The 13,125-nt window shown below is 38.0% G+C and overlaps 1 protein-coding gene across 10 annotated transcripts in view; it reads left to right on the top strand.

The window, feature by feature from the left end:
• Nucleotides 1-13,125, top strand: part of Ptpn4 (protein tyrosine phosphatase, non-receptor type 4) — a 185,119-nt gene that overhangs the window by 35,787 nt on the left and 136,207 nt on the right. The window contains exon 1 of one of the 10 annotated variants that reach the window (XM_030252300.1): nt 1,138-1,956. The exons of the other annotated variants lie outside the window; for them this stretch is intronic. The gene's annotated coding sequence lies outside the window, so the exon portion shown is untranslated. Of the gene's footprint in view, nt 1-1,137; nt 1,957-13,125 lie in introns of those variants that run through there. 10 annotated transcript variants of the gene reach the window in all.

The raw sequence follows: 13,125 nt of genomic DNA, 5'->3' as shown, positions 1-13,125 counted from the left end.
ATGTTAGTTCATTCATTTTCATTGCTGTATGCTGTTCTTTTGTATGAACAAACCATAATGTATCCATTTTCCTACCTCTGTTTAGTCTATATTTTCTTGGTTTGTGTTTGGATTATTTCTGCTATGGACTTTTAAGTTCTTATTCATGCCTTAGTAATATATACATGTATACATACACATTTTTTTATTTTAAAAACTTGAAATGGAAGAAGAATGTTTTACATACATAAACTCCCTTTGCCCAGCCTGAACTGCACTCACCTCTTCTTTCTCTTTTCTTCCCAAACTTTCTGAAAGTGGTGGACACACCAATAAGTATTTAGCATTGTGAGAGTCTTTACATTAATACAAAATCATTGTCATACTCCCAAATTTAGATTAAATGTGTGATACTAATTAATATGTAGTGCATATTCCTATCCAAGTCTCTGCCATGACATATCATCTGTTCCCTGATGCATCACTTGTGTCTCTCTAGACGTTATTTTACTGTGTTTATGTATAATATGCATGGAATTTGGAGGCACACATCCCACAGTGTGAATGTGGAGTCAGAGTAAAAGCTGTGTGCAGCTTGTTTTCTCTTTCTGCCACTTTTGCATGGGTTTTGGAGCCCAAACTCAGATGCTAGGCTTGTGAGGTAAATGCCTTTCTCTACTGTGCCATCTTGCCAGTCCTGCTTACCACTTTTTTTTAACTTAAAATTTTCTGTATATTACTTAGTATGTAGCAAGGCCACTAATTTACCTTTAAAAATTCTAAATTTCATTTCATATTTGAAAACAAGTTGCAAAAGTAGTGAAAATTTTATTACTTATAAGGAAATTGCTTAGCCAACAGCTCAGTGTGTTTGCTAAAATGCAACATTTTAAATTTCTTTTGTATTATGTCTACTAATAGATGAAGAGTAGATTGCCAATCAGAATAAAAAATAGAGGGAATTCTCCTTCATAAATATTTCTGATTAAGATAAACCGCATGCATTAGATAATTGATAAAGAAAACGAGGCTTTTTCCTTTGTTATAGATTCATATTAAAATTCTTTTGGAGGTGTACACTTAATCTTATTTTCAGTTAATATAAAATTTTAGTTTCTGTTTCAATTTATAGTCTGTATTTGTTTCAAAATATTATGGACAAATTTGCTGTTTAAAATCTTGCATAATTTTTTTCTTAAATGAATAAATTGTTATAATTTAGTTGACCATAATATACTGTTATGCTGTTTCTCAATGTAGTATCATTGTACTAATTTTAGGTGCAGACATGCTTAACCACTAGTTCCAATAGAGATATTAAGATAAGAACTTCCATGCTAGAAAACATTCTTTGGTATCACCTCAGGTCATCAGAAAATTCAAATATCATGGAACAGTGTTTATGAGAAATGCCTGCTGATATGTAATATACTTATTCCTTTGGGTAATTGGATCCATGACATCCAAACGGAGAGAGTTATGCTCTTTTGTGTAGATGGTGTTCATTTTAACTTAGGCGAATAGCTTTCCAGTTATATACTTTGCCACCTCTGTGAGGTAGAAACAACTAGTTGGGGATTTGACAGTTCTGATCCTGAGTATTTCATAATATTTGTTTATTCCTCTTAAGTCTCAGAAATCCATATTGTGGTCAGCTTGTGGTAGGGACACCTAGCACTCTCTTTTCACGGAGAACACTGAGTTTTCTTTGATGATGACCAAACAATGACTTGTGACATCATCTACTAGTCTTTCCTTTTCATATTGTGTGCTGTGCAGGGTCTAATTGTGTACATTGAGTTCTTCAGCCTTCCAAATGCTAAGATGATAGGTGTACTCTACCACACCTAGCTTCCTTAAAAGGCTGGAACTCAAGTGATGTGTTTATTATCACCAAAGCCTGCTTTTTCCCAACTGGTAGTCATCCTGTGAAAGCTATTCCTTTATCTTTTCTGGAGGGAAATTGACATAAGAAAGGTAATAAAAGTATAGGTATATCTTTCCTGGATCTTCTTTCTTGTTATTTCTCTGGTCTGGACATAGTGAGCTAAGCCTGTGATTGATTTATTTCCAAATTGTGGAATTTGCTGTCCCTTTCACATTCTGAATCCTGTTAATTTTTCAGTCATCCTTCCATTAAACACTTCAAAACCAGTGCATCTATACTATATAAGTTGATTTCTTCAGCTTCTGAGGTTATTCTTCCTAATTTTCTAATTTACTTTTACTTTAGTGTAGCAGCTTAACAGTAAACTGTGACAAAGAAGGGCTGAGAATAACTGGCTTGTCTCTTTAGTACTGTGACTATTAGTGACACACAACCACCATTTATTATTGTTGAGGATTAACATAGAGGTGACTCATACCTGCTTCATTATAGATCAGAGCTTAGCTGGAAGTCTTTTTAGGCTGGACTGTAATCATTTGAAGGTTTTTCACTTATGAGCATGACTGAAGACTCTACTGCTGCTGAGGGATCATCTGTATGTGACCTCTTTGTTTACACTGGAATTCATGGCATAGAATCTGGTTTCAGGTGGTGTACACTCTGAGAGACAGGGAGAAGGGGAGGGGAAATAATTGTAACCATAGTGCCTTTTCCAAGCTAGCCTGAGGAGTTACTTAAGGTTACTTTCACCCTGTTGTGCTTGTTATGATTATCACTAAATCACACCCAAGAGTCAAGGAAAGGTCAGTAGACTTCTCTTGATAATAAGCTGCAGGATTCTGGAGGATCATGTGGGTTCAAAAATACTGCTGTGGACCAACTAGGAAAATGTGTTCCACTATGGCCCACTGTTAGAGGCATTCTTCTTGCCCCAACCTTATTACTCAATGACCCTCATCTTCTTCCATTTTACCTTGTAGTTTTCTCCAGAGCTGCCCACTGCTTCTTTGTGTTACATGAATTATTTATCTTTGTGTACTAATATTTAAAGTATATATGAATGTGTAAGATCTGAGTTATATATTTTTTATTTATGTGTAAGAATAAATGTGTGGTGATAGATATGTGTGTTTTTATTTGGAAAAACTAAAAGACTAAACTGTTAGAATTTATTCGACATACATTGCTCGACATACAATTCATAGTTGCTTCACAGGCTCCAATATTTACTTTTTTCTTTTTAGCATTTTGAGACAGAATCTCACATACTAGCTCAAGCTACCCTGGAACTTAAAATATAGCCCAGGGTGATCATAAAATTCCTGTTAGTCTCCCTGCCTCAGTTACCTTCATGTTGATATTATAGGCACAAGACATTATAACAAGTATTTACAGAAAAAAGAACAAAGATTGTGACTTGAAATTTCTTTTTCATGTTTCATTTTCACCTGGTTTATATTTTCTCTTAATTTCTTAAGGATGAAATTTTCTTAAAAGGGGGTTGTTACGACAGACTTGTTATGCTTACTGTCTGCTCCTGTAGCACAATTTCACCTAACAGATCTCCCATTTTCTCACAAAACTACATACATAATAATACATAGTATTTACATAACAATCTGTAGTCAGTTATAAAAACGAACCAATAAATAGTAAGTAATAAATAATGTCAATTATGTCTAAGGAGTAACAAAGCAAGGACCTGTTCGTTTTAAACTCGTTTTGTTAACTATGTCCTTGACTAAATCTACAAATTTTTTTTTGAAGGAAGATATTATATGTAAAGGGTATTTTAAAAAGTAATTAATGTGGTGCTTGAGGGACACCTCAACAGTTAAGAGTACTTGCTCCTTTTACATATGGCCCAAGTTAGGCTTTTAGCATCCTATATGGAGTCACAGTTGTCTGATTCCAGTTTCATGGATGATGCCTCTTCTGACCTCTAAGATCCCACACATGCACACACACACACATGCACACACACTTTTTAAGGGAATTAATGTATCAAACTGAAGAAGAGTTAGAGTTATCACTTAATAAATACTCTTCATTTTATCACCCTAGCCAAGACTGTTTGCTACTTTCTTCTTGGTCTGTATTTTTTTTTTACACCAGTGTTTAAGAAATGTCCATGAGAACAAAGCCTATGTAGAACTCTGTTCATCTGATCATTTTTTCTCAAGGATTGTAGGTTGTCTATTGACTGTTTAAACACACATGTACGTGTGTGTATATATACCACATATATTCAGCTTTTGTAAGTGATTGTAACAAGACAGTACTTCAGTACTAGTTACTCTATTTAGCCAATGAAAGTTTAAAAAAGAATGTCTTGATTGCTTTAAAATATAAGATTATGTCATTGTATGATACTGGGCTTTTTTTTTTTTTAAACTTGAAAACATTTAATATATTAATGTGTTCAGAGATCATTCTTTATTTGAACGAGACAGATAATTATGTGAATTAGAAGGACTTGTGTCTCATTGATACCTGCCTACAGACATCTTATAAAATCAAGATGGTCTGAATTACACTAATTTGATAAAGAGGTAAAATGATGCTTGATTTCCAAAGATAGAACCCAAGCAGCTGGGCCATTGCTTAGTTTGATATTTTAGATTTCTACTAAGTAGTCATTTACCAGATTTGAGACAACTTAATCCTAGTTGAGCAAGGTTAGCTTGAAAAATATCTTTCATTGGCTGATCAATTGGTAATACTGAATTAGTTAACATTTTTGTGTTTGCTGTTTACAAAGCCATCATCTTAAAACATTTCATCAATGTTTATACTTTTTGTTTCTCTACCATAGAGTTTGTATGAGAAATTAATTGTGACATACAGTAACTTGTGAGTTACCTATAGTCTTTGTGTCTATGAGTGATAGACACTTGGTTAAGACAGAATCTGTCACTGGGGCCTGGGTATAACTCTGAGCTTTCAGTGCCAGTGGTTCTTATTTCTTAGGGTTCACACCTCTGAGCTCTTGGTACTAGAAGCTCTCTGCATGTAGTGTTAACAGCTTTCCCAGCTTCTCTTGGTAAATCTAGCAGCTCTTTCTTTGCTCTGGACAACTCAATATACACTTCACTGCCCTCTGGCTGCTAGGTATTTTCTGGACCTTGGTGTTGGTTGCAGCAAGAGTTGTGAACAAAAACTGATTCTTTAGAGGATCAAGACCCTATAGTCTAAAGTTAGCTTTTCTTTCCCGTAAGTATAATCCACCCAGCAACTATTCTCTAGCTAATCATCCTATAAATGAAAAGTGCCCATATGCGGAAGATTGTCTGCTCTTGATATGTCTTAACTTCCAAATGGTGAAACAATGCTGGAATTTGTTTTCTATATTTATATGCATTGTATGTACATACATTACTTTGAAAAATCTTTGTTCTAACATACATCACACACACACCATGTAAACCCCCTACACACATACACGCACACAATTTTTACCTGGTAACTTCTTTCCTCCTCACTGGGAATCTGTTATAGTAATATACATTCCTCTTAAATATTTTTTGGGGGGTTTTCGAGACAGGGTTTCTCTTTATAGCTCTGGCTGTCCTGGAGCTCACTTTGTAGACCAGGCTGGCCTCGAACTCAGAAATCCGCCTGCCTCTGCCTTCCGAGTGCTGGGATCAAAGGCATGCGCCACCACGCCCAGCCCTCTTAAATATTATTGATATTTTTTGTTTGTTTGTTTTTTTAGTTTTTTGAAGTCCATATATCCTTTCTAAAATTTTATTTTATTTTATGTGTGTGAGTGGTTTTGCCTGCATGTATGCTTGTGCACTGTACCTGGCAGCCTGATACAAAGTTAAACAGTCCTCTGGAGCCAGTGGGCAGAGGGGAGCTGGTGTTGTTGGCGGTGGGGTTGGAGGTGGGGCAGGCAGGAGGTGAGGCTGATTATAGGAAAAGTGGAAAAAAAGAAGTAAGGGACAAGTATGGGAGGGCCACTGGTGAGTTCCAGGCAGCAGCGAGTGTATCTCTCATAGCCTTCTTATACTACAGTACCATGGGAAGGAAAGCCTCAAGCGAACAGAAATAGTTTTGCTAAAATGTACAAAAGACATTTGTTCCCGTTCCAAAAACCTCTCTGTTCCTTCCACTAAGGTTAATAGAATCTTCAGTTCTTAGCCTTGAGCCTCAGGTACACCACCTCTTAGCATTCTATGCCTCAGCAGCTGGGAAATCTCCCAATAGGCCCTGACTTCTTGACTCTCCCTGGCAGACAGATTTTTTTCTTTCCTTTTCCTTTGTTTCAGAGAAGCAGTAAAACAACTGCCGACAGTGTACCGCATGCATACCTGGTGCCCTTGGAAGCCAGGAGAGAGCATCGTATCCCCTTGGAATTGATTATGAGCTGCCATGCAGTTACTGGGAATGCAGGTCTTCTGGAAGCAGCCAGTGTTCTTAACTGCAGAGCCATCTTTCTAGCCTCCTAATTTTTTTTTAACATAGTAATTTGTTTAGTTTCCACAAAGGAAAGCAACAGCTGCTGTATATGAAGAGTTAGTAATAGTGTTATGACTTTTTTTTCTGAATGTGTAAGCATTTCCTTTTGACTTGTTTATGATAAACATCAAAGCTGATAGTTTTAGCTGCTTCTTTGATAGTTTAGAAAAAAATCCCCATGTAAAAGGAGATCTGGAAGTAGACACTTTACATTGAATAAGTACTTAATTTTAGCACAATGTTAGCTTACATCTTGGATTCAGTAATTTTTCTCTTTAACTTTTTTACTGATGCTTTGTGAATTTCACATCATGCACCCTGGTCCTACATATTTCTGTCTTTCCATATCCACCCTTGACCCTTGCAAACCCCTTCCCCCAAAGAAAACAAACAAACCAACTAAAAATCTCACTGTAGAAGCTGTGGTGTGTCACTGTTTGTCTCATAGTATACCCTGTTGTTCAAACAGCTTTACTTGTAAGTGTTCATTGCAATGAGTCATTGGTCTGGTTTGAGACAGTTAATTGCTTCTGCTATGATGTCAATAGTGGATCTTCTCTGAGATTCCTTTTGGATATCCTGTGTCATGGAGATCCTGCAGCTTTGGTTCTGCAGGATTGTCCCTTTCACAAGCTCTAGCAGTTCATAAATGGGGTAGATGTTGGGGTGGACCTCAAAGACCTGGATCTGGTATTGGGTGGTAGCTGAGTCAGTCTGTCCCTTAGGCCAGCTCACATACACCCATGCCACCAGGGACAGCTCTGCAGTGCTGCACAGGGAAGGTGCAGCCATGTCCAAGGACTGCAGCTGGTAAGGGGCAGGGCCAGGTTTGCTCAGGCCTCAGACATCAACATGGCCCTAGGTGGCAGACCAGACTAGGGACTTCCACATAGCCTTTTGTGGTAACATAAGCCACTGACATCAACATAGACCCCCTGCTGCTGGAAGGCCACAGAGCCAGACATAGCCCTCAGTGGCATATGGGCCAGGATATTGCCATGGCCTTAGATGGCAGTGCAGGCTACTCACATCAGGCTGTTCCTCACCATCTCTGCATCTCCATTTTCGCTTCTCTTCATAGTGCACAAACTTCTCAGCTTCTCTTTCTCTCCCACCTTTCCCTCACATAAACTGTTCATCATCGTGGCACCTGCTTGTGACTTGTCAGCAGTGACATCTTCTTTTGAAAGATAGGATGATTAATGTCTGTCCAACTCAAAGATTACAAGGAAAATAAATCCTTGGCCAAAGTTAAACAGAGCACAGAAAAACTGTAATTCAGCATAGGGTCCAGTTTTATGGTTGAACAGCCACTTGGTAGGCCAGTGATGAGAAGCAAATGCAGCAGGACATGGAGTCAGTTGGGAGTCTGCACTTTGGAGATACTGCTCTTCTTCTGGGCTAGGATGCAACTCTGAGAATAACAACCACTCACACAGTCGTCAGTTTTCTCAAAGGATGAAAGCACAGGCTCATTGACACCTGAGTTTGCTACTGGATCTATTGATGGACAGGGTAACCCACCATTTTCCAAGGAGCAAGAACCACAACTGCCTCTGAGTTTCCTGTTCCATCTTTCTTCCATCACCCAAGGCTTTTCTTCTACTCTCATCTCTACACCACCTTCTTACTCACTTCTTTCTCTCCGATCATACCAACACTTAATTGCTTGCTTCTGCCACCTTGTCTCATCCAATACATTTTCCTTTTATAGTGCTAGGAATCAAACCCTAGGTCTCATTCATGCTAACGAAGCACTCAGCCACTGAGCAGTACTACCACGATGCTATCGTCGTGTCACTTAAAAATATTTTGATTTTTAGATTTTATTTTATGTGTATGAGTGTTTTGCTCTGTATGTATATTTTTTCAAAAGCATGCCTGTTGCCTGTGGAGTTCAGAAGTGGTCATTGCAGATACTCTGCAAGAGCAACAACTCTTCTTAACTACTGAATCACGCTCTAGCTCCAGGCCATTTATTTTTATTATTGTGTAATTCTTTTACTTCATTTTCTTTTGAGGCAGGGTCTTGTTGTGTAGCTCTGACTCACCTAAAATTCACTGTATACCAGACTGGCCTTGAATTTGGTTTTCTTTAATGGTTACTTTTCACAGTCAACTTAGCACAATCTAGAGTCACCTGAGAAGATAGTCTTGAGATTGTCTAGTTTAGGTTGATTTGTGTCCATGTTTGTGGTGGATTTTCTTAATTGCATTAAAATTGAGGTAGGAAAGCTTAGCTTGAATGTGAATGACACTATTTCATGAATTAGGCAAAAAGAGGGGAGAGTGTGTGTGTATGCTCTCTTTACTGTGGATATACTATGACTAGATGCTTCAAGTTCCTGCTGTCTTAACTTCTTCACAATGGTGGACTCTAGTCAGGAAATTTGAGCTAAAAAAGGCCCCCTTTCCTTAAGTTCAGGATGTTTTATCATGGCCACAGAAAGGCAAGTAGGATACAGTCTTGCCTATGTCTCTGTCTCTTGAGTGCTGGGAGTACCGGCATCACCACCATGCCTGTATGATACTACTTGTCATTATTATGAGACAGCTTATATTCTTTTTAATTATATTTTGTGTGAAAAGTCTACTAGTTTTGCAAAAATTCTAGGACACCTACTTAGATCTGGTCCTGGATTATATGATATCTAGTTATCAGATGGGTAGTTTAAATATATACCCATATCAAAATTAAAACTAAGAATTCTGAACAATTGCTATATAATAAGCAGTGTAGTATAGAGAGGCAACATAGTATAATAAAAATTTGGGGCTGAGGACATTGGTCAATGATGGAGTCAGTACTTGAGGTGGTAGGTTTAATCCCCAGCACTGGAAAAATATTATTAATATTTTTGTGGTTATCCCAACGTGGAATATGAAGAAGGATTTTCAGTTCAAGAACTACAATGAGTATATAAAGGTCCAGTATAACATTGGCTACCAAACAAACAAACAAACAAACAAACAAAACAAAACAGTACATGAGCCCCAGCACCTTTGCCTATTAAGCTATCTCAATGGCACCAATCTTTGAAAAAGGCTCAGTTTATGCTCTGTTTGTTTCCACTTAGAGTTTTATGAATGCGTTTTTAAAAATAAGTTGACAAAAACATCGCCATGGGGTGTGTACATGCATTTGCTGTGTGCGTGTTTATGTATGTACATGAAGGCCAGAGGTAAATCTTGGGTACCTTCCTCATTCACTTTCTGTTTCAACACCTTATCAAAATCACTATTATTTGCGGTTTGTCTATTATGAAGAACCATTTCTGGAAGTATTTCTTTATCCAGAAAGGTGATCCAAGTCTATCCTCTGATAGTTGCTGAAGGATTTTGGTCTTTTAAGGCCTATTATAATGTGCCATTGGGCTAAACATAGAGGAAACTCTCCCCTGTATCCTGTTGGTCCTCAGAAGAACATCTTTATAAATAGGTACTTCAGGCACCATCAAGGTTAAATGATTACTTTTTTTTTTTTTTGCTTTTTGAGACAGGGTTTCTCTGTGTAGCCCTGGGTGTCCTGGAACTCACTCTGTAGATCAGGCTGGTCTCGAACTCAGAAATTCACCTGCCTCTGCCTCCCAAGTGCTGGGATTAAAGGCGTGCGCCACCACTGCCCGGCTAAATGATTACATTTTAAAATGCAGAATCCTTTTAGTTTTCAGTGAAGATATATACATTCATATATGTGAACTGTATATGCATAATGGATCAGGTTATAGTTATTATAAAGAGTCCCAGCTTAGCTGTGAACTTTTTCTTTTCAGTATATTAACCCTTACTTACACTCACTCAGTCCTAGGTTCTATACAATACAGCTAGGGTACTGTTGAAGTAATAGTTCACATAGTTTAGGGTCATGAAACTGCTTTCTGAAGACGGTAAGTAGCTCTCTGTCCAAGTCTACAGAGCTGCTGCTCAGTCTTCTCTACAGCCAGGTCTCAAACGTCTCTCTTCCTTCTTAGCCTACCAACAAGGATCTTTGTTTACTAAGGCAGTTATTGTTCTTAAAACTCTAGCAACAAAATGCAGTACATTGTTAGGAATAATCTCTATTTGTAAAATTGCAATTTACCCTAAGGTATCTGTAGTTGTATTTATTATCACTTGAGCTATAGCTATTCTTCAAATGCCTTGTTCTTTTATTGGTCCTTATGTGAAACAAGGGAAATTGAAGGGCTAGCAATATTAACAGAGCGACTAAAACCACACATAAACTTTGGAATTGTTTCAGTATACTATTTTTTATCATTCACTGACTCAACTAATCAAATATTAATTTACTGCCTTTTAAAAACATCCTACTGAGAATTGTTAGTACATGGCAAGTTTCTCTCTCAGCTGTTTTCTTTTTATTCTCATCCTGGCAATTTTATCTGCTCTATTTATCACCCTTTCAGTGACAGCCTGTAAGGAATATGACCATTCTGCACATTGCCTGGTGTTTCTTACAGGCTTTCCTTTGAAATGTGGGTAGAAACATCTGTGACCTTAAATTTTTATAATCTGCATGCCCACTAAAACATTAATCTGCACGCCTGCAAAAACATTATGTGGACAAAACCTAGGTTTTGCTGCCAGCATGAATCAGAGCTGGGCCATGGTTGAAGTAGTCTCCTTGTGCCTAATACTACTGGATTCATAAAAAATGCTTCTGTGGATGGTCTTGTGCAAGCAAGGTGTCAGGTTGCACTCTATACTCAAGAAAAAAATCTTTCCCAATGAGTTTATACTTGGCCCTGGCATGGGTTGTAGTCTTACTGATATCTAAGGTATCATCAAGGAATCTTTCCTGTTTTCTTGGTACAAAAATTTGGCTTTTTAAATGACTCCTAATTTCTTTAACAACTGCAGCCTTATTGTCAGCAATTTTAAGTGCCAGACTACATAATTTTCTGGCCAAACTATGTATTTTTTCCCCAATCTTCCTGTTTTGTTCTGTCTTGTTTGCTTTAAAAAAAAAAAAAGGCTAACAATGACTGAACTATTCACTGACCATTCATAGCCTGAGTACTGAATTTCTTCCATCAGATTAATTAATACGTTGCCTTTAAATTCTACTTCTCTCAGTGTCTTAGGCCCAGACAAGATGCTAGTTTTTTTTTTTTGCCACACTATACCATGGAATGTCCTTTAGTCATACAGTCTTCATTCTCATCCAAAATCTCACGAACCTGGGCTTCATTGTCTATATTCCTGTTAGCCTTCTCCTACCTTTAAGTCCTCTTTATATCATGTGTGGTCTATGTAGCTCTTACCATCACAGTTTCCCACAGTTCTCCTTAAATGAATCCTATATGCTTTAGAACCCTGTTGTTAGGCAGTCACAGTATCTATCTCGTGTCTTGACTTCCACTTTTCTATTAGCTTTCGTTGCTGTTATACCCAAATAGTGAAACAACTTATTGTGATTTCATGGTCTTTTGGATGTGTTAGGCAGAACATCATATGGGATCTGTAGTAGAATAAAGCTGCTTTCTTTGTGGAAGCCAAGAAGCAGAAAGACAAGAAGGATCCAGGGCAAGATGCAGCCCTTAGTCTCCTTACTTATTCTACCCTGTTGTCTTAGTCAGGGGTTCTATTCCTGCACAGACATCATGACCAAGAAGCAAGTTGGGGAGGAAAGGGTTTATTCAGCTTACATTTCCAAACTGCTCTTCATCACCAAAGGAAGTCAGGACTGGAACTCAAGCAGGTCAGAAAGCAGGAGCTGTTGCAGAGGCCATGGAAGGATGTTCTTTACTGGCTTGCTCAGCCTGCTCTCTTATAGAACCCAAGACTACCAGCCCAGAGATGGTCCCACCCACAAGGGGCCTTTCCCCCTTGATCACTAATTGAGAAAATGCCCCACAGCTGGATCTCATGGAGGCATTTCCTCAACTGAAGCTCCTTTTTCTGTGATAACTCCAGCCTGTGTCCAAGTTGACATACAAAACCAGCCAGTACACCTGTCATGTTTCCAGTTGCTCCCCAAATAGTATCTCCAACTATGGATCATCTCTTCAACATATGAACCTGTGAGGATATTTTATATCTAAACCATAAAATATGCACACATGTTTTCTGTCTCTTGCTCTCGATGCCTTCGTGACCTGTACACTGCCAGCAAAAAGGCTGTTGGTATATGTGGTCCCTTTGCTTTGTACTTTCAGAGCCATTAGTCAAAATAAAGGTCTTTTGGCTTTAACTTACCTGCTCTTTTATTGTGGTGTTTACAACAGAAAGTTAATGAAGCAAGGGATGAGCTGATTATTTCTTTTTTCCATTTGCATTTTTAAAATAATGAGCCCCACTTGTTCAGTGTGGCCACATTAACAAGAGGGTCAAAGAGGTCCAGTGAACCCCTCAAATCTGGCTTCCTCTTTCAAAGAGTATTTTCATTTAATATGTTTGAGTGTTTGGCCTATATGTATTTATATGCAGCATGACCATGTATTGCCTATGAGGGCCAGAAAAAGAGCATCGCCTGGAACTGGAGTTATAGGTGGTTGTGAGCCATCATGTGTGTGGGGATGTCTAAACCCAGGTCCTGTGGAAGAGCAGCCAATAAATGCTCTTAATTGCTGAATCATCTCACTGGTCTCTCACTTGTGTCTTTAAAATCTTCCTCCCACACTTTTTTCAAAGGTCATTGCTTTTGAAACTGAACTTCTCTCCTGGACTGAAGTGTTTCTAATATTGTTCCTTTTAAGTCCACAAGTAGCATCATCAGGATCCATTCGCTAACCCAGACATACAAACATGACATTCTCTCTCTCTTCATTTTTTATTTTTTTAATAAAAAAATTGTA

Source organism: Mus musculus, chromosome 1 (assembly GCF_000001635.26).
Source record: "Mus musculus strain C57BL/6J chromosome 1, GRCm38.p6 C57BL/6J".
NCBI lineage: Eukaryota > Metazoa > Chordata > Mammalia > Rodentia > Muridae > Mus > Mus musculus.
The sequence above is the reverse complement of the archived record's forward strand: the minus strand, read 5'-3'. Positions and strand labels throughout refer to the sequence as shown.